The sequence below is a fragment of the Lethenteron reissneri genome, chromosome 16, assembly GCF_015708825.2.
Source record: "Lethenteron reissneri isolate LAM-NWPU_2019-01 chromosome 16, ASM1570882v1, whole genome shotgun sequence".
NCBI lineage: Eukaryota > Metazoa > Chordata > Hyperoartia > Petromyzontiformes > Petromyzontidae > Lethenteron > Lethenteron reissneri.
The window spans coordinates 168,413-195,179 of record NC_083794.1 but is presented as its reverse complement, the minus strand read 5'-3'; positions in this window follow the sequence as shown (position 1 = coordinate 195,179).

Below are 26,767 nucleotides of genomic sequence, written 5' to 3'. Positions count from 1 at the left end.
ACTCCAAATATACAGCAGCAGGCGTCAGGGTTGGGATTGAACCCACGATCTCCTGTACACCAGGCGAGGTAGTTAACATATCCTAGCCATCGTGGTGATGATGATGAGAGACATGCAAACTCCAAATATACAGCAGCAGGCGTCAGGGTTGGGATTGAACCCACGATCTCCTGTACACCAGGCGAGGTAGTTAACATATCCTAGCCATCGTGGTGATGATGATGAGAGACACGCAAACTCCAAATATACAGCAGGCGTCAGGGTTGGGATTGAACCCACGATCTCCTGTACACCAGGCGAGGTAGTTAACATATCCTAGCCATCGTGGTGATGATGATGAGAGACACGCAAACTCCAAATATACAGCAGCAGGCGTCAGGGTTGGGATTGAACCCACGACCTCCTGTACACCAGGCGAGGTAGTTAACATATCCTAGCCATCGTGGTGATGATGATGAGAGACACGCAAACTCCAAATATACAGCAGCAGGCGTCAGGGTTGGGATTGAACCCACGACCTCCTGTACACCAGGCGAGGTAGTTAACATATCCTAGCCATCGTGGTGATGATGATGAGAGACACGCAAACTCCAAATATACAGCAGGCGTCAGGGTTGGGATTGAACCCACGATCTCCTGTACACCAGGCGAGGTAGTTAACATATCCTAGCCATCGTGGTGATGATGATGAGAGACACGCAAACTCCAAATATACAGCAGCAGGCGTCAGGGTTGGGATTGAACCCACGATCTCCTGTACACCAGGCGAGGTAGTTAACATCTCTTAGCCATCGTGGTGATGATGATGAGAGACACGCAAACTCCAAATATACAGCAGCAGGCGTCAGGGTTGGGATTGAACCCACGACCTCCTGTACACCAGGCGAGGTAGTTAACATATCCTAGCCATCGTGGTGATGATGATGAGAGACACGCAAACTCCAAATATACAGCAGCAGGCGTCAGGGTTGGGATTGAACCCACGACCTCCTGTACACCAGGCGAGGTAGTTAACATATCCTAGCCATCGTGGTGATGATGATGAGAGACACGCAAACTCCAAATATACAGCAGCAGGCGTCAGGGTTGGGATTGAACCCACGATCTCCTGTACACCAGGCGAGGTAGTTAACATATCCTAGCCATCGTGGTGATGATGATGAGAGACACGCAAACTCCAAATATACAGCAGCAGGCGTCAGGGTTGGGATTGAACCCACGATCTCCTGTACACCAGGCGAGGTAGTTAACATCTCTTAGCCATCGTGGTGATGATGATGAGAGACACGCAAACTCCAAATATACAGCAGCAGGCGTCAGGGTTGGGATTGAACCCACGACCTCCTGTACACCAGGCGAGGTAGTTAACATATCCTAGCCATCGTGGTGATGATGATGAGAGACACGCAAACTCCAAATATACAGCAGGCGTCAGGGTTGGGATTGAACCCACGATCTCCTGTACACCAGGCGAGGTAGTTAACATATCCTAGCCATCGTGGTGATGATGATGAGAGACACGCAAACTCCAAATATACAGCAGCAGGCGTCAGGGTTGGGATTGAACCCACGATCTCCTGTACACCAGGCGAGGTAGTTAACATATCCTAGCCATCGTGGTGATGATGATGAGAGACACGCAAACTCCAAATATACAGCAGCAGGCGTCAGGGTTGGGATTGAACCCACGACCTCCTGTACACCAGGCGAGGTAGTTAACATATCCTAGCCATCGTGGTGATGATGATGAGAGACACGCAAACTCCAAATATACAGCAGCAGGCGTCAGGGTTGGGATTGAACCCACGACCTCCTGTACACCAGGCGAGGTAGTTAACATATCCTAGCCATCGTGGTGATGATGATGAGAGACACGCAAACTCCAAATATACAGCAGCAGGCGTCAGGGTTGGGATTGAACCCACGATCTCCTGTACACCAGGCGAGGTAGTTAACATCTCTTAGCCATCGTGGTGATGATGATGAGAGACACGCAAACTCCAAATATACAGCAGCAGGCGTCAGGGTTGGGATTGAACCCACGATCTCCTGTACACCAGGCGAGGTAGTTAATATCTCTTAGCCATCGTGGTGATGATGATGAGAGACACGCAAACTCCAAATATACAGCAGCAGGCGTCAGGGTTGGGATTGAACCCACGATCTCCTGTACACCAGGCGAGGGAGTTAACATCTCAGCACCGCGGCGCCCCGAACAAAGAAACAGGGGCAGAACAACAACTCAAAGTCATCGACTCTATAGAACCCACCAGATTGTCCGGTTTTAAAGAGCTGGCTTGAAAGGTCACCTGATGGGCGAGAAGAGAGTTTCAACACACAGGTCAATTTAACACACATTCACAACCGAAGCTATATTTAAAGTCGGTGTAACACCGCATTGCACTCCTTCTGAAATCAATCACAAGCACGTGGATACGAAACAAAGACCACCCGTATAGCCCACACAGATTGCCGGGGCAAGTGCTGTGGTGAGCGAGCGCCTATGAAGGCCGTGATGGCCAACGAAGGGAGGGTAGCTGAGCGTGGCAGTTGTCATTTCCCCGTGGCCTTGGAATCATCATGTTTACACACCGCACCACGTGCTTATTTTCAGGCTAAGTCGACCTAGGGGAGGCCCACGACCGGGTCAAACTCAGGTTCCCTCCAGACAAAGTGTTACATATACGCATACGTACACAGTATATAGAGATAAAGATCCCCCGTGTAGCCTTAACGGACTGTTGGGGCAAGTGCTGTTAGCGAGCACCTATGAAGGCCGGCACGGCACACAAGGGGGTGGGTGGACAGCACCACGCCCGACCGCCTTTGTCTCCCCAGTGGCGATGTTTACACACCGCACCAGGTACTCATTTGAGTCTGAGTAGACCTATGGGAGGACCGAGACCGGTTCAGATAATCGTCACTGGTGTTGGCCGTGAGCGGGAATCGAACTTGGATAGCCTCGTGCGTAGTGCAACGCGCTAAACGCGACACTAACGCTCCCCATAACATACATACACACAGTTACATACATAACATACATACACACAGTTACATACATACATACACACAGTTACATACATACAGTTACATACATACACACAGTTACATATGTAGTGGTGATACGCGCTGGGGTAGGGATCGTGTGCCAGCGCGTAGTGATTGGCTGTGTATGTGGTGACGCGCGCTGACGGTGAAGGATCAGGGGTCAGCGCGGGTTCGTGGGTTACGTGGTGCTGATTGGCTGTGTGCCGGTGACGCGCTGAGAGGGAGTGATCGGGTGGCAGCGCGGTGTGATTGGTTGAGTAGTGGTAACACGCGCTGGGGAAAACGGATCGTAGAGATAGCGCGTCGTCATTGGTTAACTAAGGAGCGATGCTCACGTCGACGTCCGCATCAGCTCCGTCTCCCGTGAGCAGGGGCTATAAAAGGGGATGCACACAGGCGTAAGGGCAGTATGTAACCAGCGAAGACTGAAGACGGGGACGAAGAGATAGGGCCCTGCGGTACCTAGTCCCGCTGTCCTAACGGGACCGGGACTCTGTGTAACCCAGAGGCGAATGCATTGTGTGTAGCCATAGGCATAGGGTCTACACGAGTCGAATGCATTGTGTGTAGCCATAGGCATAGGGTCTACACGAGTCAAATGCATTGTGTGTAGCCAGAGGCATAGGGTCTACACGAGTCAAGTGCATTGTGTGTAGCCAGAGGCATAGAGCCTACACGAGTTAGGTGAAGTGTATAGTCAAAAGAATAGAGACCACACGTTGTATTGTGACACGTCAAGATTTAATAAAAGTGTGTTACCCGTCAAGAAGTTCCTGCCGTCATTTCCAATACTTCAACTGGCGTCAGAAGTGAAACGGTCTTCCAAGCATGGATACAAGGAAGACCCGTCGGACCCACGGGATTGACCGCGGGGACAACCTTGACGACTCGGGCCAGCTGGCATCGGGGGGTGAGGACGAAGAATTGCCCACGCTGCAGGATCCGCCGACGGCGCCGGACGAGCGACGAGGGACCAATGCCGTGCTCCGCGAGGCGCACTCCCGTCTGGCGGAGCTGCTGCTCGCTGCCGCGTCCATCCTGGCGGAGATCAGCTCGTCGGGAGGAGCGGGGACGGCGGCGGACATCCTACAGGGTCGCCCCGCAGATTCCCGCCAAAATGACTTGGCGATTCCCGCCATTTCATCTGCGCCGACTTTTGGCGGGAACGGACACCACCACGTGGCGGCGGTTCTCCAAGCGCGCCCGCTTACGTCACCAACGCGCGCTGCGGACCGCCATCAGACACCCGCCACTGGGGCCGCCATCTTACACACCGACGGGGCGGCGGAGAGGAACCACGAGGCGGAGGACGACTTCATCTTTCAACAGCGCCTTCCCACATTGTCAGCCTTCAAGGCGGAAGGCGGGGACTGGGGCCAATTTCAGCGCAGGTTTCTGGCGCATCAGGAGATGTCCGCCTGGTCCGACGCTACGGCGCTGCGGGCACTGCCTGCCATGCTGGACGACAACGCGCTCGCGGCCTTCACGTCCGCACGCAGGTCGGACCGCTCCACGCTCAAGGATGCGCTGGGTCTCATGGCCAAGGTCTACGGTCCTCCCTCGGCGTGTCGCCATCATTTTTATGCAAGGCGGAAGGCGGACACGGAGACCGCGCTCGCCTATCGCACGGCGTTGCTGGCTCTCGCCGACGCCGCGTTCCCTCGTATGGACGAGGAGGGCCAAGATGCGATGGTTTTGGAGCAACTGCTCAAGTTGGCGCAGGACCTGGGGGTCCCCATCAACACGGCCGACGAGATCGATATTTCTTCCTTGCGGGTCGCTACAAGTATACAAGCGCACGAGGTCCTTCAACGTAAACAGAGGGTCGTCTGCAACGCTGCCGTGGCCTCAGCTCCGGGCCCGGTAGTCACCGAACCCCAAGTCGTCAGCCCACGAGAGGAGGCGTTTACCGCGGGACGACCGGGGGACTGGAGGTCGGGGGGTCGTTCGCCTCTGCGATCGGGCCGCAAGCTGGAGCAACCGAGATCTCCGACGACCCTCATCACGTGTTATAACTGCGGCCTCCGGGGCCACGTGGCGTCCGGTTGCCGCGCCCCACGTCAGCGCGCCATGGGACCTCGGCTGGACGACGAACAAGGCCCCAAGTCATCCCTACAAACCCCGGCAAGTCGCGGCACCTCACATGCTCGGCCCGCATACTCGACACGCATGGGCCGTCGCGTTGCGGCGGAGGAGAGCCGGTTAGGGTTCGGGGATTCGGTTCGGCGAGGGGGGTTCGGCCGGGACCGGGGAGACATTAAATGGTCGGAGTTGGGGCACAGAATAGTGGCTGCCTCAGCGGGTTCATCCGTCGTTACGGGATCTATTGATGGGGTCGAGGTCAGGGTGTTAGTGGACACGGGGGCATCGGCGACTATTATATCGGACCTCATTTACAACATTCTCCCCGTACAATGTCGTCCGCTGCTTCCAGTGGATGTGCCATTTTACGCCGCTAATGGGGGATCGTTGGGCATTATCGGTCAGATTAGGGCGTCCATTTGCATTGGAGATATCAAATTGTCGGGACCCGTTTTCGTTTCGTCCTCCCTGGCGGTTCCTTGTCTATTGGGCACTGATTTTTTGGCAAAAATGCCCATCAAAATTCTCATCGATCAGCGTTGCATTGAACTACCATCGGGTCGCCGTATTTCATTTTTGACGAACCCTACTGAAATTCGGACGGCGTGCGCTACAATACAAGCGTTAGCAACACAGACCGTGCACGTGCCCCCGGGTTCACAAATGTTAATTCCCCCCCGGTTGCGGAAACCATGGGTGAGGGAGACCTCGGAACAAGGCATGCTTTTGGGTCCTTCTAATAGGGCTGTCGGAGGTCTCGATTTGTCGGTGGCTCACACTTTGGTTGGGGCTGACAGGGATCCGTTTGTGATGGTTTTAAACGCTGGGTCGCGGCCGGCCGTCATTCAGCAGGGCACCGTGCTAGCTCACGCGGCACGGGTCCCTGCGGAAGAACGGCTGGTTGCGCAGGCTGATCCGAGCCCCACGCAAAACGTTAAACCAAAGGAGGACCTCGAATGGGTCGATTCGCTGTGCGCGGACTCTGACGATTTGTCAGCGGTACAGTTGGGTGCGCTGCGCGGGTTGCTGATAGAATTTTCGGATGTGTTCAGTAAACATAAGTATGACATTGGGTGCACGGACCTGTTACGCCACCACATTGAAACGGGCGATGCGGCACCGGTCAGGCTAAATCCCTTCCGACTGAGTCCTGCTGAGAAGGAACATGTTCAGTCGGCCGTTAACGATATGCTAGAAGCCGACATTATTTCGCCTTCTTCCAGTCCTTGGGGAGCACCTATTGTGCTCGTTAAAAAGCAGGACGGGTCCTTGCGATTTTGCGTAGATTTCCGTCGCCTGAATAAGATCTCTGTGGCTGACGCGTATCCGCTCCCCAGGATGGACGAGTCCCTCGATGCATTGTCCGGTGCGCGATACTTTTCGACTCTTGATTTATTATCCGGATTCTGGCAGTTGCCACTCGATGAAGAGTCTAAACCTAAGACAGCATTTCGGACTCCAGGGGGCCTGTTTCAGTTTAACCGGTTACCCATGGGACTTCACTCCTCTCCTGCGACGTTTCAGCGCCTTATGGAGTTGGTTTTGTCGGGCTTGCAATGGGATACGTGCTTGATTTACCTTGACGATGTCATTGTTTTCAGTAAAACGTTTGAGGAACACCTCCAGCGATTGAGAGGGGTGTTCTTGCGAATGCGATCGACTAAATTAAAGTTTAAACCGGCCAAATGCCACCTTCTTCGTAAATCCGTTAAATACTTGGGTCACATTGTCGACTCTTCGGGCATTTCTACCGATCCCGCGAAGACGGACTGTGTCAGTTCATGGCCGACGCCCACGTCAGTTTCGGACGTGCGCAGTTTCATCGGTTTTGCTTCTTATTATCGCCGATTCGTTGAGCACTTCGCCACCATTGCAAAACCCTTGCACGCTCTAACGGCGAAAGGAGTGAAGTTCCGATGGGGACCGGAGGAGGAGGCCGCATTCCGCTCCCTCCGGGACGCCTTGGTGGGTGCCCCACCCTTGCGCTATCCTGACTTTGCGAGTCCCTTCTTGCTAGACACGGATGCTAGCAACACGGGCATTGGGGGGGTGCTATCCCAAGTCGTTGGGGGGGTCGAAAGGGTGGTCGCCTATGGTAGCAGGGTGTTGTCGCCGGCGGAGCAGCGCTACTGCGTCACCCGTCGCGAGCTGCTTGCCATTGTTTTTTTCGTACAACAATTCAGACCATATCTCTATGGTCGTCACTTTACGGTCCGGACGGACCACGCGGCGCTCCAGTATTCATTGCGGGTCGCCCAGCCCTCGGGCCAATTGTCACGGTGGTTGGAAGTCCTCCAGGACTATCAGTTCACGACTACATACCGTAAGGGGTTGCGACACACAAATGCCGATGCTCTAGTCGCGATTGTTGCCTTGTCACAAATGTGTGTGCTTATCGGGATCGGCGTGCTGTAAACCGCCAGTTACGGAAGGTATGGGGGCATTGGTTGCGACCGCGGGCACACCAATTGGGGATGTTCCCGCTACCCCAGGGGGTCAGGACTCGCTGCTCTCACTGTCGCTGATTGAGTGGGGCCGTCTCCAAATGGCGGACAGCTCCCTGCTAGCATTGCGCCGCAGGATGGGGGGTTCCGAAGGGGACCAGGAACGGACTGGCTCCTACGTACTTAAGCAAGGCCTGTTAATGAGATGGGACAGTTTGTCCCGGCGGCACGCGATTGTGGTGCCTTCTGCTGTGAGGGGGAAAGTTGTCTTGGCCGCACACGAACGCCTCTTGCATTTGGGAGTAAACAAAACGCTTGCCCTGCTTCAGCGTGACTATTATTGGCCGGGAATGGGGAGTGACGTGGTGAATATTCTGAAGGGATGTGTTGAGTGCGCCAGACGGAAACCACCGCCCGTGGCAGCTAATCCACCGCTGCAATCTATTCAGGTCTCGTGCACTAACGAGCTCGTTGCGCTCGATATTCTGGGGCCTTTTCCAGTCACGCCTAGGGGTAATAAGTACCTGTTGGTGGGGGTCGAATATTTTACCCGGTGGCCTATGGCGTGGCCACTCGCCAACCAGTCGGGGGCGGCTGTGACGGACGCCTTTGTCCAGGGCTACGTCCTGGACAAGGGGGCTCCCGAACGCTTGCTGACCGACCAAGGGAAAAATGTTTCAAGTAAATTGCTGCAAGAGGTGTGCGACCTGTTGGGTACTAAGAAGGTGCGTACCTCCCCGTACCACCCGCAGACGGACGGGATGGTGGAGAGACTACATAAGACTTTGACTTCTATGCTGTGCCAGCAGGTGTGTGAGGCACATGTTGATTGGGACCTGCAGGTCCCGGGGGTCCTCGCCGCGTATAGAATGGCCCCCCATGCAGCTACGGGATTTTCCCCGTTCTATCTGATGTACGGTCGGGAAGCCAACCCGCCCATGGAAACGCAGCTGGGCCTGCCCGCACCACGAACTAATTCAAAATTGGCAGAGCATATTAAATTTAATATTCATAAGCTGACAGAGGCAAGGGAGGCCGCACGGCTTAATTCGCGGGCTCGCCAAATTGCAAACGAGCGGTTGCGTGCACGGAAGGTGTCCGTGCACAACTGGGAACCAGGTGACAGGGCCTGGCTGCATTGCCCTCAGGCACCTTTGGCTACGTCGCCTAAATTGTTGAAGCCATGGCGGGGACCCGTGGAGGTCGTGCGGGTTGCACGCCCCCAGTGCGTTCAGATAAAATGGGGAAAGCGCCGTTGGTACGTCCACCCCTGCCAACTGAAACCGTTCTCGCCTCCATATGGCCTCCCCTTGTGTCGTGAGGGCCGAGCATGTGACGTGACCGACGACCCAAAGGGGGAAATGTCTTTGCCTGATCCTCACATGTCTCCGCCTGATCCGCTCCCAGGTGTCTCGGAACTGACAGCTGCCGACCACCGGCGGCCGGATCTGCGTGGCGGGGCCGGTCCTTCCAGGCCCGATCCGCACCGTCTAGAGCTGCCGGAGCCACCGGACGGTCGTCAGCGTCCCGTCCCATACGACGGACCGGCCAGACGGACTCGCGCTAGGTCGCGCTACTTTTTATGACCTACCACGTGAGGAGTCGAGGCAGCCGGAGCGCCTCGTCACTGCGTTTAGTCACAGAGACACTTGGTGCGTTCGTTTTCTGGAGTTCGCTTTTATTGTATTGTTCGTCGGGCTGTACATTGCTTCTTATTTAAGTGTTGCTGTTGTGTTGTTGTTGTTGCGTTACGGGGCACACTGGGGGGTGGGGTTTTTTTTTATTGTGTTGACGTTGGGTTGTGTTGTTGGTTAGCAGCCGGGCCGGCTGCGAGCTATGTGGGAGGGGGTGATGTAGTGGTGATACGCGCTGGGGTAGGGATCGTGTGCCAGCGCGTAGTGATTGGCTGTGTATGTGGTGACGCGCGCTGACGGTGAAGGATCAGGGGTCAGCGCGGGGTCGTGGGTTACGTGGTGCTGATTGGCTGTGTGCCGGTGACGCGCTGAGAGGGAGTGATCGGGTGGCAGCGCGGTGTGATTGGTTGAGTAGTGGTAACACGCGCTGGGGAAAACGGATCGTAGAGATAGCGCGTCGTCATTGGTTAACTAAGGAGCGATGCTCACGTCGACGTCCGCATCAGCTCCGTCTCCCGTGAGCAGGGGCTATAAAAGGGGATGCACACAGGCGTAAGGGCAGTATGTAACCAGCGAAGACTGAAGACGGGGACGAAGAGATAGGGCCCTGCGGTACCTAGTCCCGCTGTCCTAACGGGACCGGGACTCTGTGTAACCCAGAGGCGAATGCATTGTGTGTAGCCATAGGCATAGGGTCTACACGAGTCGAATGCATTGTGTGTAGCCATAGGCATAGGGTCTACACGAGTCGAATGCATTGTGTGTAGCCAGAGGCATAGGGTCTACACGAGTCAAGTGCATTGTGTGTAGCCAGAGGCATAGAGCCTACACGAGTTAAGTGAAGTGTATAGTCAAAAGAATAGAGACCACACGTTGTATTGTGACACGTCAAGATTTAATAAAAGTGTGTTACCCGTCAAGAAGTTCCTGCCGTCATTTCCAATACTTCACATACATACACACAGTTACATACATACACACACAGTTACATACATAACATACACACAGTTACATACATAACATACACACAGTTACATACATACATACACACAGTTACATACATACATACACACAGTTACATACATACATACACACACACAGTTACATACATACATACACACAGTTACATACATACATACACACAGTTACATACATACATACACACAGTTACATACATACATACACACAGTTATATACATACATACACACAGTTATATACATACATACACACAGTTACATACATACATACACACAGTTACATACATACATACACACAGTTACATACATACATACACACAGTTATATACATACATACACACAGTTACATACATACACACAGTTACATACATACATACACACAGTTACATACATACATACACACAGTTCTATACATACATACACACAGTTACATACATACAAACACACACAGTTACATACATACATACACACAGTTACATACATACACACAGTTACATACATACATACACACAGTTACATAATGTACATACAGTTACATAATACATACACACAGTTACATACATACACACAGTTACATACATACATACACACAGTTACATACATACACACAGTTACATACATGCGCAAGTGTTACATACACATCATATACACACAAAGTATTACACATACACACACACATTCACAATACAAGACACACACATTACGCATGCACAGTACATGAACACAGTTATACACGCACAATGTATCTCACACACACAATCTATCTCACACACATACACACAATGTAACACACACACAATGTAACACACACAATGTATTTCACATACACACACAATGTAACACACACACAATGTAACACACACACAATGTAACACACACAATGTATTTCACATACACACACAATGTAACACACACACAATGTATTTCACATACACACACAATATATCTCTCACACACACAATGTAACACACACACAGTGTCTCACACACCCACACACAATCTCTCACACACACAATGTAACACACACACACAATGCATATCTCACACACACACAAAGTGTTACAACAATTCACATCGCACCCCATCATCAAATTCGATTCTCACGGTTGGCTACGTACGGTGCGAAAGAAGTTCGACAACATACGGCACGCACCAAGTCGGACTGGAACGCACTGACTCCCCCCTGGACGCAGAGTTGAACACTTACCCAGGGCTCCTCTGCGCAGCGGGCAGACGAGGAGCCAAGCCTTATCAGGACCCGTGAGGAATTCCCACTGATACCCCCACCACCAGCCCTGCCAGCATCACCAGCCCGGCAGCAGCAGCACCACAAGCACGACCAGAAGGAAAACAAACCAAAACAAAGATCCCCCGCGTTGAACGGGCTGTGTGTGGGGGCAAGTGCTGCTAGCGAGCAGCCGAGATGGTCTGGCGCAGCGCACGAGGTGGTAGGTGGCCAGCACCACGGCCAGCTACCACTACCAGCACCACCCACCACTACCATTAACCACCACTACCACCAGCTACCACTACAATCACCACTACCAGCACCACTACCAGCACCAGCAGAATCACTACCACCACTAACCACCACCACTAACCACCACCAGAATCACTACCACCACTACCAGAATCACTACCACCACCACCACCACCAGAATCACTACCACCACCACCACCACCAGAATCACTACCACCACTAACCACCACCAGAATCACTACCACCACCACCACCACCAGCACCACTACCACCACCACCACCACCAGAATCACTACCACCACTAACCACCACCAACATCACTACCACCACTAACCACCACGAGAATCACTACCACCACTAAGCACTACCACCATCACTACCACCACTAACCACCACCAGCATCACTACCACCACTAACATCACTACCACCACTAACCACCACTAACCAGCACTACCACCAAAAACACCACGAACCACCACCCGCACCGACAGCAGCACTACCGCCACCAGCAGTAACCACCACTACCAGCACAACTAACAGCACCACCACCACTACCAGCAGCACCACCAGCAGCACTACCACCACCAGCAGTAACCACCACTATCAGCACAACTAACAGCACCACCACCACCACGATCAGCAGCAGCAGCAGCAGCGGGGGCTGTTGTGGAACGAGAGCCCCGCCTCCCTCTGCCATGCGACTCCCAGGCGGACTTGCCTCGAGCCACGTTCCCAGCCAAGTCTGCGCCCCCTGCCTGGGGAACCTGCCGGGCGATGATGGCTCACGGTGGTGGCAGGAAGGCGCACACACACACGCACACACAAAGATAAAGATCCCCCGTATAGCCTTAACAGACTGTAGGGGCAAGTGCTGTTAGCGAGCACCTATGAAGGCCGGCACGGCACACGAGGGGGTGGGTGGCCAACGCCACGCCCGGCCGCCTTTGTCTCCCGAGCGGCGATGTTTACACATCGCACTAGGTACTCATTTTAGGCTGAGTCGACCTAGGGGAGGCCCGGGACCGGTTCAGATAATCGTCACTGGTGTTGGCCGTGAGCGGGAATTGAACTCGGGTCGCCGGGTTCATAGCGCAGCGACACGCGGACACACACACACACATACACACACACACGCACACACACACGCACGCACACACACACGCGCCCGCACACACACACATACACACACACACGCACACACGCACACATACGCACGCACACACACGCACACGCGCACGCATACAGACACACGCACACACGCATACACACACACGTGCACATACACACACGCGCACATACGCACATTCACACACGCACACACGTGCAGAGTGGGTGCAGCTTGGGTGGCAGAGGGGGGATAAAATAACAATGAATTCACATTTCATCGGCGTGCCAGTTGACAAACACCGCGTGTGAAGATTATGTGCTTGTGTGTGTGAAGAGTGTGCGTGTGTGTCTGTGTTTTTGACACCCAAGCCAAACACACACACACATCCCACGCGGCACGCAGGTAGTAGTCATGATAACGACCGCTTGTGTTGCGATCGAAACGTCGTGATAGATTCATTTTGGTTTCATTTTATTTTTCTACCCACGTAACTTTACCGAAAAAACCAAAGAGTATGGATTCCTGCAGTCACGAAAGCTTCAAAACAAGTCATAATGATGATTGACAGAAGGTGAACTTCCATACCTGTCAACCCCTTATCAGTGCCCTACCTTATCACAGACAAATTCAGACATTGTTGGTCACCCCGTGCTTTTTATAAATCCCAACGTTCATCCTACAAAGTCCCATCACAAGGGGAGAAACACAAACAAATAGACAAACAAAATGGTCTTCTTGGTTCTTTCGGTAAAGTCACGTAGAATGTAAATAATAAAATAATAAAAATAAAACATAATAAAATAATTATGTTTTATTTTTATTTCGGTAAAGTCACGTAGAATGGAAATAATAAAATAAAAATAAAGCAATAAAATAATGATGTTTTATTTTTATTATTTTATTATTTCCATTCTACGTGACTTTACCGAAAGAACCAAGAAGATGAATCCCTGCAGTCACGAAAGCTTTAAATCGAAACAAAATGTTGTTGCCCGTATCGAAACGGCCGTACGCCGTATGGACATGAACATCTCAATTCCCCTGTTACGAGAATAATTCGGGGTTATCCCTATGGGGTTGACGGGTAATGCGATTCGTCCAGGGATCTCAGTGCACATTTGCTGGAGGTGAGTAAATATCAGTCACTCGCAAGGGCCTGAAGCCTGCTGCTAAGACAGAGGAAGTCGTGGGCTTGCAGGCGAAACGGGCACGTGCTTAGAGAAGGCCTTGCTCGCAGGATTAGCTGTTTACACCATTGGAACCTCATTTGCCAGTAAAATATATGATAATTGTTTTTTTTACTGGAAAATGAAGTTCCAATGGTGTAAATGCTTACCCCGAGCTCTCATACTCTGATGGTGCATTGTCTTTGAGTTGTGCGCCTTTTGGCGTCATCTGGTTCAACCCATGTGAGACTAGGCTCTAAGGAAAGCTGTCTCGGGTGTGGACCAATCAACTTCAAGGACAGTGCATACATTATCAGAGTTATGTTTTTTGTTTGCATTACGACTGCAGGTATTGTGGTCTATGTAAACATGACTACTTGTAAAAAAAGGTGTCAGTTTTGTTGCCAGATAGAAGGGTAAAAAAACAATTACCAGGATTAGCTGTTTTACCCTTTCTGGCAAAAAAAAAATAGGCGGTGGTTAAAATGTCCAAACACCAAATCGATAACTTTTGCAAGAAATCAATTTGCTGCAATAACCACACACACAGAGTGCTTGCGTTGAACGCGCGCACAACAAACATGGTCCGATCATTTTCATTTGAAGCTTTCGTTCTTTCGGTAAAGTCACGTGGGTATAAAATGAAATGAATCACGACGTTTCGGGCGCAACACAAGCGTCCGTCATCAGGTGGGAAAGCATGGTCTGCTGCTGGAGCAGACGAAACAGTCTTTACCGAAAGAAGCAAAAAGTGTGATCTGATGCAATATGACATTGTCTTTGGGACTGATTGGCCTGCACCGGTCCTCCCCCACCCCTGGAGACGAAACGCATCAACTTCTGTCTGTAAGTAGCGCTCATACTGAATCATTCATATTAGGGGACGTCCATAAATGACGTCACGCGATTTTGGACGATTTTTGACCCCCCCCCCCCCCATCGTCACACGGCGTCACAAAAAGTCAAACCGCCCCCCTCAAATATGACGTCACAAAGCTCTGCCCCCCCCAAAAAAAACATGCTTCAAATCGCTTTAAACTATTGTCATTGTAGTGCGTATTTAATGTGGCGCTGCGCTCTGATGTTGTAGGAGAAAACATTTATTAAAAAGTCTATTCAATTAAGTGGAACGTGTTGTCTATATTTATTTAAAGTTGCGCATTTTGATGTGACGTCACATTTCTCACCCCCCCCCCCCCCCCGTCACACATTGTCACAAATGTCTGACCCCCCCCCCCCTAGGTGCGTGACGTCATTTATGGACGGTCCGTTACCGGAAACATTGTTTTATGCAGCTATGAGGATATTTGTTTTAGGGGAGGCAGTTGAGGAATTTAGGTCTTAGGGTTAGGGTAGTTTAATCAGGATAGTTTACCTAACTTCATTTTAAAAAAATTAAATATCACAAGTACAATTTTTATTCTCGGCCAACACCAGTGACGAATATTTGAACCGATCCTAGGCCTCCCTTATAGGTCGACTCAGCCTCAAATGAGTGCCTGGTGCGATGTGTAAGCATCAGCATTGAGGAGACAAAGGCGGCCAGGCGTGGTGCTGACCACCCACCCCCTCTCATGCCCTGCCGGCCTTTATAGGTGCTCGCTAACAGCACTTGCCCCAACAATCTGTGAAGGCTACACGGGGGACCTTTGCTGCGTGTTGTCGCGCCTGAGTCTGTCCCGTGACCTCCTGTCAGCAGCGAGCATTCCACACTTCACGTGACCTCGCAGTGCACCTAGCCTGGCACAAGGCACAAGCGCCGTGGAGACGATATGATGTAACAGTAACCGCGATTAGCGTATTCGTTTAATTATTGACCACATATTACAGGGAACAATTCTCAACAACATACGCCATTAAACATGTATGTTAAATGCCTATGTAATAGTACATTGGTGAAAATTAAACAAACGTTAAGCATCAAGCAAAGTGACATATCCCCGAACAAAAAAAACACGCGCAAGCTTTAAGTCAGCCACGCTCTGCGAACAATCCAAGCTTCCGTGCCACGACCGACAACCGATAAAACCTCGTCTTCCCTTCCTTGTGCCCCAGTAGGAAGTGAATCTGGGCTCGCATGCTACACAATCTTCACTCAGCACCCCCGCCAACACCACCAGCAGCAGCAGAGAACCCCAATTTAAATGTCTCCGTGGCTATCACTTAACTAAGCAAAGAAAAAACAAATTCGATGAAAAAACAATCTCCCCCAGCTCATACACACAGACGTGGCCGTTTGGGAATGTCCAGACATTAAAACGCTTTTTTTTCCCTTTCAAATGATCACTTTGCTACTTGGACCACGTTGACTGAACAAGCATCTCATCCTCGCCAGAAACGTCCTTGTTGGGAGTTGAAACCGGCAAGGCCTTTCCAGGGAGACAAATACATCAGTACATTATTACAAATGTTCAGTGTTACGGCAAAATGCACCCTTATATGCGATTGGAAAGAGCCACGCTCCGTCAACGCTGCAGGAATGGGCCAATGAATTGTCAGGAATGTGCCACTCCAGATCATCTAAGTTTCAAAACTGTGGGGCAGGGAGGAAGCTCACCACCAAACATGGCACCCTTCACTACCACTCCTCCAGTGGGCATTGACTCTTAAGAGCATTCATGCACCCCCCTCCTTCTCCCCCTCCCTCCCCTCCCCCTTCTTTTTCTGCTACTACTACAGGGGTATCGGAGCTCAGGAAGACGCCAGGGGGTTGTGTGGAGTTTATCGAGGCCGTTCATTGAGACACGTGGTTCAGGCAGAGGTCTCCATTGCACGACAGTCGGTAATGCGCATTGTGACCCAATGATGGAATGCGCATTGTACATTTGATTTATTATTATTAATAATGTGTCTGTGCTGGTGTCAACCCCCTTTCACGTTTTCCACGTGTACCTGAATCGTTTCGTTCATCAAATACTTTTGAAAGAAAAAATAAACATCGTAAAAAATATATCTTTCCCACAACAAACAACTCTTAGAGCAGTGCTTTCAAACGTCCCGTCGCATAGGTTTTCAGCAGTAGTTCTATGACATTCCGGGGCTGGTCTCACTCGCACAATGTGGTGCACTGCTCGCTGCAATCATCTGAATTCGCTCAGAATGTCATTTAATTCGTCTCATGACATGAATACAGGACAACATCACACAATCACGCTCGTAAAATGTGACATCGTCAGGAAACTAAATTGTTTGAAAAAAATATGCAGAAGCTTTCTCAAGACGCAGCCATCGCACACCCAACACAGAGTACCCCAGTGCATTTAAAACAGAAAACTAAATAACCCTTCATTTAAACGCAAAATTACACGCCGCACGCGCCTGATGATTGTTAAACACTGGGAACATTTGCCCTTTTCTAGGCGCCACTTGGCGACTCAATGGGGAGCTAAAACGATCAGCTGGAACGCAAACCAGCTGACGAACGCAGAGCCACGCGTCAATGTTAATCTGCGGTTCGACTTTAAGATGCGGGTCACCAACGGCTCTCTGTTGAACGTTCATGAAAGCTCACAGGGCAATTCTAAATAAACTAAAAACTAATTCTAGATTTGAAGCTTTCGTGACTGCAAGGATTCATATTCTTAGGTTTTTTTTTCGGTAAAGTCACGTAGGTAAAACATTAAAAAGTAAAATAAAATAAAAATCACGACGTTTCGGAGGCAACACAAGCTTCCGTCTTCAGGTGGTACCGTCACAGCCACGACAGCTGTGGGTCCGGCAAAACAACCTCCTACCTCCTCGCGGTGCCGGACGGGCAACACTGTCGTGGGCAGTGCTGTGGGGGGAGGGCCAATGCCCATTGGCCTCTCCCCTCATGGCGTCTGTGACCACCACAGTGGCTAAACGGGGGCTCTGGACGGGTGTGAGGGGCTGGTAACCCCTCCACCTTCAATTCATTACCACTAAACCACGAATTAAACATAAACCTGTAACAAATAAGCTTGTGCCGGAGGCCCCGGGGGGTCAGGCTTTTATGACGTCTCCTGGCCAAACCCCATTTGGCGGAGCCAGGAGATTGAATTTTCACCCTCGGGGCTCCTCCAGAAACAACAAAAAACCATTGCGGATGGCCACGTGGAATGTTCGAACGCTCACTGCGGAGGAGAGGCTGCCACTCCTCTGTCGGGAGCTGGACCGGTACCGCCTGGATCTCTGTGGCATTCAGGAGGTCCGGTGGACCGGTTCTGGCTCCTGCCACCATGAGGGGTGGACAGTCCTCTACTCGGGGCAGGAGACTGCCAAACAACAGGGTGTGGCTCTTCTTCTGAACAAAAGAATGAAGGGGGCGTGGGAGCGTGGCGGTGAGGTGTGGGAAGCTGTAAGCCCCAGGATACTTTGGGCTCGCCTTCCCATCAACCAGAGGCGAGGAGTGGTGGTCGTGGTTACTTATGCCCCCACCGAAGACGAACATCCGTGGAGGGATGCAAGCAAAGCCGATGAGTCAGACGCTTTCTATGACCTCCTGTCACAGGTGCTGGCTAAAGTGGCCACTCGGGACAGAGTCATCTTGTTGGGTGACTTCAATGCCCGAGTTGGTCATGATGCTGACACCTGGTCTGGAGTGATTGGAAGGCATGGGCCAGATCAGCTCAATAATAACGGTAGGAGGCTGCTAGATTTTTGTGCAGCCCATGGGCTTGTAATTACCAACACGCTCTTCCGGCATCGGCGCATCCACACAACATCATGGATACATGCCGGGTCCAAGCAAGAACATCTGCTGGACTACATAGTGACGGACCAGCGGATGCGAACCCATGTCCTTGACACCAGGACCTACCGTGGAGCTGATCTGTCCTCTGACCATCGACTAGTCATCTGTAAGATGCGCCTGCCTTTCTTCCACTCCGGTGGTGGGTGTACACCCAGGATCCCATTCCAACCAAAAGTGGCCTGGTCTCAGTTAGCTGATGAAAGTTGCAAGCGAGAATTTCATCATCGCTTGCAGCTGGGGTTGGCATCGTCCCCCACTCCACCTGATGTCGAGGGTAAATGGGCGAGGTTTAGGACTGTGACTCATGCAGCTGCAATGGCTGCTTTGGGTACGCGGTCCAGACCTCCCCAGAAACCCTGGCTGACAGAGGAGGTGTTCAGGTTAATTGAGAAAAAGCGACAGGCCCACTCTCATCGCCTACAGCATCCCACGTCAGAGAATGAGGAGGTTTACCGCAGCCTTCGCTCGGAAGTTCGGAGAGCCGTAAGGCGTTGTAAGGATGGGTGGTGGTCGCGGGTTGCTGAGGAGATGGAGTCTGCCTCAGTGGCCCGTGATCACAAATCACTATTTAACTCCATCAAAAAAGTAACCTGCAGCGCCACACCTATTACCATCATTAGAGGAAAAAACGGTGATCCAATCTCCGACCCCCAGGAACAGGTTTGCAGATTTGCTGAGCATTTCTGTGAGGTCCTGGGGGAGGGAAATTCTCTCAGCCAGGAAAACATCATGGCACAAAGTGGGGATAACCCTGCTGAGGCTGCGGTGCCTCAAATATTGGAAGAGGTCACCCCCTGTGAGTGGCTGGCTGAGGTTCCAGCTGTTGAGGAAGTACTGAGGGCGATCCGGAGTCTGAGACCAGGGAAGGCACCGGGCAGAGATGATCTCCCAAGCGAAATGCTGAGGGAGGGTGGCGTTTGTGCACAGACTGCCCTATATGACATCATAACAACAGTCTGGACCACTGGACGGGTTCCGCAGGACTGGAAGGATGCCCTGGTGGTCCCCCTCTTTAAGAAGGGGGACCGCACAGACTGTAACAACTACAGGGGCATCTCACTCCTCAGTGTGCCGGGTAAGGTCCTGGCAAGGATTATTCAACATCGCCTTGCTAGGCACGCTGAGGAGGGGCTTGCGGAGCCCCAATGCGGTTTCAGGAAAGGGCGGTCCTGCACAGATGCCATATTTTCTGTCCGTCTGCTACAGCAGAGGTGTAGGGAATTCCAAAAAGACCTACATCTCTGCTTTATTGACCTGGTCAAGGCCTATGATACCATCAGTAGGACTGGACTCTGGGTTGTTCTTCGTGCTTTCGGAGTCCCTGACCCTCTGCTCACGATCATTAAGGACCTTCATGATGGTGAGCGGGCCCGGGTAAAACTACGTGGCCGGGAGTCGGAGCCTTTCCCTGTACACCTTGGGGTGCGACAGGGATGTCCTCTGGCTCCCACATTATTTAACATCTATTTTGACCGCGTAGTTCGTGAAGCCTTCAATAGCTGTACCGGGGGAATTTCCGTTTGGTACAGATATAATGGGAGGCTGATCGACGCCCGGGTGCGATCAAGGGATGGCTCCCTATTGGTCAACCACGTTATGTATGCCGATGATTTGGTAATAGCTGCTCATTCAGAAGAGGAGTTGGAGGCGCTGCTGCTGAGACTGGAGCGTGCCACTAAGAGGTGGGGCCTTACCATCAGCCCCACCAAAACCAAGCACCTGCCTGGGTATTTTGTACCATCGGACACTCCACCCCCACAACTCCCAATTGGTGATGGGGCAGTTGTGGAGAGAGTGGAGAGTTTCCCATACCTGGGCAGTGTGCTTATGACCGGCTCCAGTCTATCAGCAGAGGTCTCACTCCGAATCAGTCGAGCGGCAATATCTTTTCATCGGTTGCGTAACGCTGTGTGGAAGCTACCTGGTCTGTCGCTCCGCACGAAGCTTCAGGTCTTCTCGGCCACGGTCATTCCCTCCCTTCTCTATGCTTGCGAGACGTGGACCCCCCTGGTGGAGCATCTTCGCCGGTTGGAAACATTTAGGCTGGCCTGCCTACGATCCATCCTGGGTTTAACCAGGCTGGATTGTGTGAGGAGCTCACAAATCCTTGAAAGATCTGGGCAAAGTCCCATCAGTGAGCTCCTCCGGCAGGCAAGGCTGCGTTGGCTGGGTCATGTAGCCCGCATGCCCAGCCACCGCATGCCTAAACAGCTTTTGTTCGGCCGGATCGAGGGGGCTAGACGGGCGCGGCACGGGCTGGAGAAGAGATGGAGTGATGTGGTACAGGAGGACGTGGAGCTGAGTGGACTTGCCGATGACTGGTACCAGCGGTGTCAAGATCGGCCTCAGTGGAGGAGGCTCGTGAAGGACGCTACTGGGCAGTTGGAGGCAGTCGCCCTCCAACAACAACGGAGGGCGGAGGAGCGACGCTCACAACAACGAGCGGAGCGCCGGGTGGCTAAAGCACAGCAAGTTGGCACAGTAGGGGGCACAGGTGGTGCATCAGCCAGTCATCTCGGTCATCTCGGTCAGTCGACCAGTGGCACCTGGGTCTGCCCCGTGACCTCCTGCCAGCGGGCTTTCGACACTTCACGTGGCCTCAAGGTGCACTTGGCCTGGCACAAGCATCGTGGTGACGTCACCGCCACTTAGTGGCGAATGGCGGTTGTTGTTGTTGTTGTTGTTGTGTGTGCATGGTGAACTTACCAGCGGTGTCAAGATCGGCCTCTGTAGAGGAGGCTCGTGAAGGACGCTATTGGGCAGTTGGAGGCAGTCGCCCTCCAACAACAACGGAGGGCGGAGGAGCGACGCTCACAACAACGAGCGGAGCGCCGGGTGGCTAAAGCACAGCGAGTTGGCACAGTCGGGGGCACAGGTGGTGCATCACCCAGTTATCTCAGTCATCTCAGTCAGTCGACCGGTGGCACCTGCTGGGTCTGCCCCATGACCTCCTGCCAGCGGGCGTTCGACACTTCACGTGGCCTCAAGGTGCACATGGCCTGGCACAAGCGTCGTGGCGACGTCACCGCACTTAGTGGCGAATGGCGGTTGTTGTTGTTTTTGGTGAACTTGTTTAGCAGCGTACGTAGCCAACTGTGTTAATCGGAGGTGCGGGGGAAGGACAACGAACTAAACACAAAAAGCAATTTTAAACAAGTGAGTTTGTCAATGTAGTCGATGTAAAAGCGCGCAGCTCCGGTGGCTACCTACTACTGGAAGCAAGAGCGTTCCAGACGGCCCCAGAAGCGCGTCTGAAGCGCCGTGCGATGCGGTGCCATGCAATGGGAAGAGCACGTGGTGATCAACACCGGTGGGCCCAAAAGTCAGGACACACGGGGTTGTCTTTAATTTACTGTAATCCTGGCGTTCAACGTTATAATTATTATTTAAGTCAATCATTTGTCCACTATCTTTATTGATATCCTGTTTTATTATTTATCTTCCTGTGGAGGGGGTCACCTCAAAAGTCGACCAAGAAAAACCCGGAATCGATTGAGATAGCAACATATCACTGACGAGTGTTCGAAGACGACACTTTTAATCTTTGGGGGGGAAAACGTCCTAAATTAATTTCAAAACAACCCACGCACGACAGCATCACCATCACCACCATCATCGTCGTCGCCCTTGTCGCGTGCTGTCTCGTTATACGTCGCCACTCAGCCTTCACCCACCCACTGCCGCCCTGTCAAGTCGCTTCCATTTTACGTCGTTTCGGTATCCGTCGTCGCATCTTTCAGGGGACGCATCAGCCCGCGGGGAGGTGGGGGGGGCGGGGGGGTTATTGCTGTGTATGAATAACACCGAATGGCAAATGTTGCGTCGAGATGCATTTGCCTAACGGCAGAGGCGTAGTTAGGGGGGGGGGGGGCAGGGGGGTACACGTGTCCCCGGGCGCCAAGGTAAAGGGGCGCCAACATGAGGCTTACAACGTGACATTATAACTTATTGCGGCGGGCGCGGCAGCCTGAAACTACTGCACAAATCTGCACCTCAACCTAAAATTTATATATCCCGCCACACACAGCCTACATGTCATGTAATTACATTTTGGTACGTGATTAAACGGGGGGGGGGGGGGGGCAATTTTATAGTTCGTCCCCGGGCGCAAAATATCCGAGCTACGCCACTGGCCAACGGAGTATGACGGTGACAAACAAAACACCGATCAGCGCCCCATCTGCGGTAAAGGCAACGGAGCGATTTGCCACGCGAACGAACTAATGAGATGGGAGGATAAGGGAATGAATCCGTGGGGCCGTGCGTGAGAGACCGGGGGTGTCGCCACGTCCAGCCACCACCCCCCCCCCTGCTGCCCGACCCACATATCCCGTCTCACGCTCTTAACAACAACAACCACACAAAGACAAAGATCCCCCCCCCCCCCGTGTAGCCTTAACAGACTGTAGGGGCAAGTGCTGTTAGCGAGCACCTATGAAGGCCGGAACGGCACACGAGGGGGTGGGTGGCCAGCACCACACCCGGCCGCCTTTGTCTCTCCAGTGGCGATGTTTACACATCGCACTCGGTACTCAATTGAGGCTGAGTCGACCTAGGGGAGGCCAAGGACCGGTTCAGGTAATCGTCATTGGTGTTGGCCGTGTGCCGGAATCGAACCCGGGTCGCCAGGTTCGTAGCGCAGCGCGCTAACCGCTGCACCACCGCTCCCCACACACCCACGCACACACAGACACACGTAAACACACACACACGCACACACACATACACACACATACATACACGTACACACGTACACACACACGTACACACACACGTACACACACACACGTACACACACACACGTACACACACACAAGTACACACGTACACACACATACACACACGTACACACACACACGTACACACACGTAAACACACACACATTCTTCTGCACCGGTTTTTGCATTGCTGTCTTACGTTGCTATAGGGTTAACTGTGTTTACGTGATGTGATGATTAATATGGTGGTGGTGGTGATGATGATGTTATTTTTGTCTACCATTATCTGCCAATCACAATTGCTTGTTTCGTTTAAAGTATTGTTGGTAATTGTGATGATAACTCCGTGATGGTCATCATGTTGATACGTCAATGATGTTTGTTATCATAATCATCTCCCTTTCATTATATTGTACATCAAACATCATTCTCAATTAGGGTTATTTTTTTTTTAAATAATCATCTTCCTTTCATTATATTGTACATGAAACATCATCCTCAATTAGGGTTAGTTTAAAAAAAATAACCATCTCCCTTTCATTATACAGTAGGCATCTGTGTGTCGTTTATTACAATATTTATAATGATGCTACTGCTGCTGATGATGACTCAATGACGATCATCTCATCCATTCCTGACAACGATATATCCAGATTCGAAGCTTTCGTGACTGCAAGGATTCATATTCTTAGGTTTTTTCGGTAAAGTCACGTAGGTAAGAAATTAAAATTAATAAAAGTAAAATAAAATATAAATCACAACGTTTCGGAGGCAACACAAGCTTCCGTATTCAGGTGAAACTGTCACAGCCACGACAGCTGTATCAAGTAAATGAGAGATTACAGGAGCTACCACTCCGTTTATATAATGGTTGAAGAGGGGAAGGGCCAAGTACGTGACTTTACCGAAAAAAAACCTAATAATAAAAAACGATATATCCCTCTACGACGACGACGAGCAGGAGGAGGAGGGGTGCAAGGAGGTGCTCATGACGATTCAATCTTGCTTCCTTCTCAACAACCCACGGTGCTATTGGCGAATGCTGTTGAGTGCATTGCGTGCAGCTTGAGACACGGGAGGGGGTGGTGGGGGGGTTAGTGCAGCAGGAGGAGGAGGATGATGATGATGAGATGGCGAACTTCGCGCATGAATTGACGGCGCGTTCTAAAGAAGAGCGACAGCGAAAAAAAACCAGGGGGTGTTCGCCTTCTCTCACAGCCTCTCCTCTGGATTACCCCCCCCACCCCCTCGCCCGCCCATTCCTCCGCACCCCCCTTTGCTACCCCAGTTAGCGCGGGGGTTCACCCACCCCCCCACCCCCACCCCTGCCCAGAAAGCCAAGGGGGTCCTCGTTAAAGCGCGCCGGGGCTTTCTCCCGCTGCCTCGGCAGGGCAGAAGCGAGGGCAATCCTCGGGGTCACCTCCCCCCTGTCGAGCCATATTAGTGCGCTCGTTTGACGTGGGTCTCAGGGCGATTGACCTCCTTGCGTAGCCTTTACACCCTCCCCTCCTCCTCCTCCTCCTCGCCTTCCCTCCCCTCCTCCTCCTCGTCCTCGTCACCTCGCTGCCCAGGGCAGTGCAGCTTCCACACACACGCAGAGGTGGCTAGGAGATGTTGACTACCTCGCTTGGTATATAGGAGGTCGTGGGTTCGATCCCGATCCTGACGCCTGCTGCTGTATATTTGGGGTTTGCGTGTCTCTCTCTCATCATCATCACGGTGGCTAGGAGATGTTGACTACCTCGCTTGTTACACAGGAGGTCGTTGGGTTCGATTCCGACCCTGATGCCTGCTGTGTATTTGTAGTTTGCGTGTCTCTCTCTCATCATCATCATCACCACGGTGGCTAGGAGATGTTAACTACCTCGCCTGGTATACAGGAGGTCGTGGGTTCGATTCCGACCCTGACGCCTGCTGTGTATTTGGAGTTTGCAGTGTTTCTCTCCCCGTGGTGGCGTGGATTTTTCTCGGGGTCTTCCGGTATTTCTCTCCACATTTAGAATTAACATCACGCGTTTCGGGTATTTGGCTGATATACATTTACACGTGATAAGCCACTTCATCGAGCTATCATTTGTGACCAGTTCGCTTCTAAATAAAAATAGTTCTAGTTTATTTTAAATAGTTTATAGAGATGAGAGGGACGCTGCTGCCCCGGTGAATACAAACGATGAGCAACACTCGACGGGCTTGCAATCCATAGGTCGCTGGTTCGATCTCCGGGCGCGGCAGTTGAACCAATACACATGCGGTTAATGACACTGGTCAACACACTTTTTCTGGCATAAGATATTCCAACGGTTTTAAGGTAATTTTGGGGTGCTGATTCCAAATTTGGCATCATTTTTTGTCCATCAAATCAGGGTTTTGAGATATCAAATATTGCATGTTCAATAAAAACTGCAGAAGAAAAATATTACATAAATGTGGATATCTACATAAAATGATATTATAAACACACCATCCTAAAAATACAGCTTCATAATTTAACACTAAAGCAGTCACTGACTCGCAACAACTTGCAATCATAAGTGACAGAGTTAATTTCTGGTAAAATCAATGAAAATGGGGTATGCCGATATCTTAAAAATGAGATGTGATAGAGCAAATCTGAGATCAGATTTGGAATCAGCACCCTGAAATTAGTCTAAAACAGCTGCAAAAATCCAGGCCAGAAAATTTTATTTTTTTGTTGTTGACCAGTGTATTGGGTTACACCACAGACGATCGGCTGCTTGCGAGTGGTGGGGTAAAGTGTGAGTGCTCCCCCCTTCGTCTGAGGCATCTCGCCAGTGAGGAAGAGTAGACCAAGCGTTATACTGCTCAGTGGGCGTTACCTGGTAAAATCTAAAATAAAATCGGGTATATCTTCTTGGTTCTTTCGGTAAAGTCACGTAGAAGGGAAATAATAAAATAATAAAAAATAAAACGTAATAAAATAATTCTCACGACGTTTCGGCTGCTTGCGTTGTAGCCGAAACGTCGTGAGAATTATTTTATTATCTTTTATTTTTATTATTTTATTATTTCCCTTCTACGTGACTTTACCGATAGAACCAAGAAGATGAATCCCTGCAGTCACGAAAGCTTTAAATCGAAAAATAAAATCGGGTATAGTTTTAATAAACAAAACATAGTTCATGGTTTTAATTGAAAAAAAAGTTTCTAGTATTAATTACAACATTTTTTTCGTAGTTTTAATTCACGAAAAATTGTTAAGTTAAAAAACCCCGTAGTTGTATAGCTTTGCGGGCGAGCTCAGCGGTACGACCTCGTGTCACGCAGCGGCGGCCACGACACTCCGAGCGCGCTCTGTTCAGGATCGTCACGTGGATGACACAATGGGGGGGGGGGGGGGGGTCAGGCAGCCTGTCCAGTGAGTGGACTCATCAGC